The sequence below is a fragment of the Austrofundulus limnaeus genome, unplaced genomic scaffold (assembly GCF_001266775.1).
Source record: "Austrofundulus limnaeus strain Quisiro unplaced genomic scaffold, Austrofundulus_limnaeus-1.0 Scaffold295, whole genome shotgun sequence".
Lineage (NCBI taxonomy): Eukaryota > Metazoa > Chordata > Actinopteri > Cyprinodontiformes > Rivulidae > Austrofundulus > Austrofundulus limnaeus.
This window is the reverse complement of record NW_013952697.1, coordinates 169,118-175,439: the sequence shown is the minus strand read 5'-3', so window position 1 is coordinate 175,439 and position 6,322 is coordinate 169,118. Positions and strand designations below refer to the sequence as shown.

At 37.1% G+C, this 6,322-nt stretch overlaps 1 long non-coding RNA gene across 2 annotated transcripts in view; it reads right to left on the bottom strand.

The window, feature by feature from the left end:
* The window catches only part of LOC106526809 (uncharacterized), a 240,464-nt gene that overhangs the window by 171,710 nt on the left and 62,432 nt on the right, over positions 1–6,322 (bottom strand). For both annotated transcript variants that reach the window (XR_001311305.1, XR_001311306.1), the window contains exons 3-4: positions 1,204–1,297; positions 978–1,055 (exon numbers count right to left, since the gene is read on the bottom strand). This is a non-coding gene — a long non-coding RNA (uncharacterized LOC106526809). The remainder of the gene's footprint in view (positions 1–977; positions 1,056–1,203; positions 1,298–6,322) is intronic.

Here is a 6,322-nt window from a genome sequence, read left to right as displayed (position 1 = left end):
ATACTAATGAAACTAATTTATAAATAAGTTTGTATATAAAAGTCAATAAAAAGCAGGTGCACAGGGCTAAAACAATACAGTAGAGTTGAATGCCAATCCTGAATAACAGAGAAACCTATGAACCCATTTGAGTGGGAGTGTAACTTTGTTTCCTGTCCTTACATTCTCCAAGGCTTCATAATGAAAGTCACGAAATACCTGCACTGAAATTCAGTATATTTCATTTATTTTTTTAAAAGACATTTAAAGAAGTAGCCAAACATTCTTTATGACTTTTATTCTCAACCCATGGAGAACATAGGCACAAGGGAACATGACATATTTATATGCGTATAATTCCAAGAAATTTAACCCAAAAATTATCCATAAAGTGGGACGTGCATGTCATATTGTACATGGGAGTAAATTTTAAATCACAATAAGTTACAATATATGTAACTGAAATATTCTCCCTCCCTCCAGTTATAGGTTGCACATAGAAAAACATAAAAACAGTAGTTGTTTTCTCACTGGAGTCAGAAGAGAAAAAACTTGTTAGCCTTTTTTTGTTAACCGTGGAACTAAAAAAGAAGATTTAGACTTTAATTGCATGCTCTTCTTCTGATAAATCCATCTTTCTAATTTAACAACGTTTTGCTCTGGTCTGGGTGCAGATGATTTTTTTCAGTGACACACGGAACCAAAAGCTTCCGCTGCTCGTTCTGTGTGTCCCCAAATAATGTTTCCTCACCAGAGGACGCACCGCAAAGGCTGAAAAATCCTAACGTCTGTCTGAAATTAGTGGTAGCTTAGATGTTTATGCGTTTTAAGCTAAAAAAAAAAAGATGATCATAATATACTCAAGATTGTATTATACATGAATAAATACGGTAGAACATAGATTACAGGGAACATTTTATATGTGTGCGTTAGTCACTGTAAAAAGGTCAGTTACGACATCAAGATCAAAAATTTAAAAAAAAACTCCACTTTCTCACCATAAAAGCTGTTTGCTGGTGGACTTGTGGTGCAAAGGTAGCAGCTGCCGGGACCTGATGAGGTCTGTATCGTTTTCACTGTGAGACACAGAAAGTGAGGGAAACAAAGCGGTGAATCTTCCTGCTGGTGACAAACTTTGAATGTCAGCCAGCGTGACGGCCACTGACTCAGACAGACAGACAGGTGGGGGAGGGGTGCGGGGGTTGAGCTGGCAAACATCCCTACCTGGTTGAGAGCAGTTGGCACTCCTCCAGTCAGCATGCCACCCTGGCTGCCTCCTCTGCTCCCATCTCATAACTGCATGGCCCATTTTCACTCACTGGGGACACGAAAACAAAAAAACAAAATCAGGAAAGACAAGAGGAGGAGCAGTCAAAATCAGAAGTCTGGATTAAACAAAATAACAGCAAATCCAGGTCAGGTCTGCAGCTTTTAGGTAGAAAAAAAGACAAATGAAAATGAAACATCACAATTTTAAGAAATATCAATTTGGTTGTTTTTGGTTTTCAATAAAATATATGAGACTAACAAATAGGAACCAGTTAGTCAAAGCTGGGCTCTTGAAGCTTGTTTGTTCCTTTTTTAATGTTACAAACCATGGACAGTGGGATGTGAAAGTTTGGGCAGCCTTGTTAATTTTCCTGATTTACCTTTATAAATCATTGACTATTTGGATTTAAAAAAATCAGTTAAATATATCATATTGGGGACAAACACAGTGATAGTTGAGAAGTGAAATGAAGTTTATATGATTTACAGAAAGTGTGCAGTAATTGGTTAAACAAAATTAGACAGGTGCATAAATTTGGGCACCGTGTTCATTTTATTGATTTCAAAACCTTTAGAACTAATTATTGGAACTTAAATTTGGTTTGGTAAGTTTAGTGACTCTTGGCCTTCATACACGGGTGACTCCAGTTATGAGAAAGGGTATTTAAGGGGGGAAGTTGTAGGTTTTTCTCCTCTTTGCATCTTCTCGGAAGAGTGGCAGCATGGGAGTCTCAAAACAACTTTCAAATGAGCTGAAAACAAAGATTGTTCACGTCATGGTTTAGAGGAAGGATACAGAAAGCTATCTCAGAGATTTCAGCTTTCAGTCTCCACTGTGWGAAACATTGTGAGAAAATGGAGGACCACAGGCACAGTTCAAGTCAAGGATTGAAGTGGCAGACCAAGATAAATCTCCAATAAACAGAAGTGAAGGATGTTGAGAACAGTCAGAGTCAACCCACAGACCAGCACCAAAGACCTACAACATCATCTTGCTGCTGATGGAGTCACTGTGCATCGTTCAACTATTCAGCACACTTTACACAAGGAGATGCTGTATGGGAGAGTGATGCAGAGGAAGACTTTTCTCCTCCCACATCACAAACAGAGCTGCTTGAGGTATGCTAAAGCACATTTGGACAAGCCAGCTCCATTTTGGAATAAGGTGCTGAGGACTGATGAAACTAAAATAGAGTTATTTGGGCAGAACAAGGGTCGTTATGCATGGAGGAAAAAGAACACAGCACTCCAAGAAAAACACCTGATACCTACAGTAAAATGTGGTGGTGGTTCCATCATGCTGTGGGGCTGTGTGGCCAGTACAGGGACTGGGAATCTTGTTAAAGTTGAGGGGCACATGGATTCTAACCAACATCAGCAGATTCTGGAGACCAATGTCCAGGAATCAGTGACAAAGCTGAAGCTGCTGAAGCCGGGGCTGCATCTTCCAACAAGACAACCACCCTAAACACTGCTCAAAATCTGCTGAGGCATTCATGCAGAGGAACAAGTACAACGTTCTGGAATGGCCAGCTCAGTCCCCAGACCTGAATATTATTGAAAATCTGTGGAGTCACTTAAAGAGAGCTGTTCATTCTCAGAAACCATCAAACCTGAATGAACTAGAGATGTTTTTGAAAAGAAGAATGGTCTAAAATACCTTCAGCCATAATCCAGACTCTCATTAGAAGCTGTAGGAAGTGTTTAGAGGCTGTTATTTCTGTGAAAGGAGGAGCTACTAAATATTGAGTTAGGGTTTTGTTATGGTGCCCAAATTTATGCATCTGCTTAATTTTGTTTAACCGATTATTGCACACTTTCTGTAAATCATATGAACTTCATTTCACTTCTCAAATATCACTGTGTTTGTCCCCTGTATGATATATTTAATAGATATTTTTTATCCAAACAATCAGTGATTTATAAAGGTAAATCAGGAAAATTAACAAGGGTTCCCAAACTTTCACATCCCACTGTATGTAAAAGAATTAGCAAAGGCTTCATGTTTGTAAATTGGTGTTCATGAAAAATCCAGAGTTTGAAGTTGTGAACTGAGTTTTGTTACCTTGTGAAATAAGTCTACTAGTGAAATTTAAATTAAAAATTTATTTGTGTTTTTCCTTCCTGCATCTTCCACCTGTTCTACTTTACATTAATGTCTAAATTGATTTTCTGAGGGGTTTTTTTATCGTTACCTTCGGAAAGCACCAGCAAACAAGCTGCAGAAATGAAACAATCGTTCCTAAAATTGAATCTTTATAATTCAGGGGAAATGTGTGAGTGAAGCGCTCTGATGTCAGCAGTTTGACTTGAGTTTTACATTGAAAGAAAAGCTCTGAAATGTTGTTGATCATGACACGTATACAAGATTTTACCCTTGATTACTGCTATCTGACCTTTTTTTGTCAGTGCCACGGCTATCTGTTTTTAAAACAACACAAAGACGTTACGTCACAGATGGTTTTACAGACGTTACGTTTGGAGTGGTAGCTGAGAAAACACATATTCTGAGCAGAGACACACAGACAGTGGCTCTAAGCATGATACAGCTGAAGAACAAACCTTTTAACTGAGAACAGAGCTTGGTTTTCTGCACAATTATTCGGGCATCCAATTTTTGAACACTTTCTTACATTATGACATGATATAAAGCTCTGAAAAGTCGATTTTGCGTACCCCACCCACGACCACCATTTTTTTGTCCCCTGTCGCCAAGGTGGGGGACATAGATATGCTCTCAGTCCGTCCGTCTAACTATTCACCTTCGGAGATTATTTAAATAATGAAGGTCTATGATGATTCAAACAAAATGGCTAACAGTTGGTCGCTGCTTAATGTCCAAGCCCTGGTGATATTTGCAAGGTCATGTGATCCAGCCGAACCTTACATCACATTAAGCAGTCGCTCAGTAACAAAAGCAGCTATTGAGCTAAAACTTCTTTTCTTTTGTAAGCAGATATAAGTAGCTATGTGCCGATACTGAGCATTTCCTTGCGTGCACAAGCGACGGCGGACATCAGTGACAGTTGGTGTTGAGTTCTGTCTTGTTAACCAGGCAAATCCCATTGAGATCACAGATCTCTTTAAGGTAGGCCTGATAAGCATGTTTTTTTGTCTAAAGGGAGGAAACCAGAGAAAATCTTTACAGGCATGAAGAGAACGGGCAAAAACCTCAGCGAGAGAAAATTAGTTCAGGAAGTCTGAACCAGGAATCAAACCTAGGACCTACTTGCTGCGAGGCATCAGTGCTCACCTCTAAGCAGTCAGGTTGCTCAAACACTCAAGAACCACTGGACAGATTTGAACAAATCTTTGAATGAGTAGAGATGGGACAAATGGCTCTTTGAAGGGATCTGGATCTTGACGAGCTGTTTCATAGAGCCAAGTGACCTGAGCGGAACCGTGTGTTTTGTTAAACTTGTTTCCCCCTGAGCTGCTGTACTCTCTGCCTGTTTTCTGAGAAACAAAAGAAGTGATTGTTTGTGGTTAAGGAGAGAATAATAAAGATATTACGAGTAAAACATGTCACAGCTTTATCAATGAGTAATTAATGGATGAACGCCTAAAACTTATTACAATTTGGAACCAACTAATTTAAGATTTCAAACACAGAATTTTATTTTATTTTGTTCAAAAGCACAAAAATGGTTAGAAGTCTGTCAGTTTTGCTGCTACTGAAGCAGAAGTTGAGTCATTCCTAACACTCTGTGTAATATATGCATTACAGCATGAAATTATGTATAACATTATTTTTAAACCGCTATAGTTACATCATTTCTCAACATAAAACGATCAAAAACTCTGGCATCAAAAGCAACAAGAGAAATTCATTCATCAAGACACCTAGACCTTTTCTAAAAGTGTTGGACGTGTTCCGCTTTGTTGAGTGTATTAGTTTCATTATGCATTTCTTTAATTTCTAATTGAAAGAGTCACTGTAAACAGATTCTTTATTTTAAAGGAAAGAATAAAACAAGACTGACTAGATGCAGACTCTTTAAAAAAAGGGAGAAGATGCTGAAAATAATTACATTTGTTTGATTCTAATATTTAACAAGTCCAACGCAAATGTGTTTAAAACTATTAAAATGATCTGTTGTGTTCATGAGAACAAATATATTTTTAAAGGACATCAAGATAGTCAAAAAAAGGACCAGAGAGAAAAACATGACGCACACGTTGAATTCTTTTTGTATTTTTCTTTCATTTATTTTATTTAGTCTTTTTAGTTTTTAATGTTTTGTTATTTTAATTAAAGTTTTTGTTTTACTCCATGTAAATAAAATCCATCACTGACTCAAACAGCTGCTGAAGTTTCGCAGTCTTTTTGTCTTTTTTTGAGTGATATCTGGTCCACGTTTGTGACTCGATTCATATTTTGTTTGGCCTGATTTTATTCACACCTCTGTTTTGTTTATAACTGAAATGTTTGGTCTACTGTGGAGAGTTGTTTTTAAGGAAACCTTGACATTAACGGCCTTTAAAAAATGTTTTAGCAATTATCACCTGCCTTTAATTCACGTCTTCTATTTAAATTATTCATATTTTTACTTCAGCCAAGAGTAAAAACTTTCTTTTCTTTGAGAAAATTGTTCTGATGACCTTTGGTATGAAACAAAACAGTATGACAGACAAAAGATCACCAGTAAAATGTCCAATATATATTTTTTTTAGTTTTTTTTCCCCTGTGACAACCTTTTTAAAAAATGCACCGTCTGTGTTGATAAAAATGTAAGAGGACTGTATTCACGATCAGGCTTTGGTAAAATTCCACTCTTTACAAAGAATTACATTCTATTTGAGAAACAAGTTCACAGCCTGGAGGTTCACATCAGAGAGAGAAAAAAGAAAAAGAAACAAGAAGCAAACTATTTATAAAAGCTAATTTAAAACATTATGGTATCTACTGCTCTGCTGTTCAAAAGTGCTTAAACCTTTTTCATGGCAGCCTATAAAACAACACAGAATCATGACATTGACAAACTGATATGGCAAGTATAGAATACAGCGGGTAAAATAAGTATTGAACACGTCACCATTTTTCTCAGTAAATATATTACTAGAGGTGCTAATG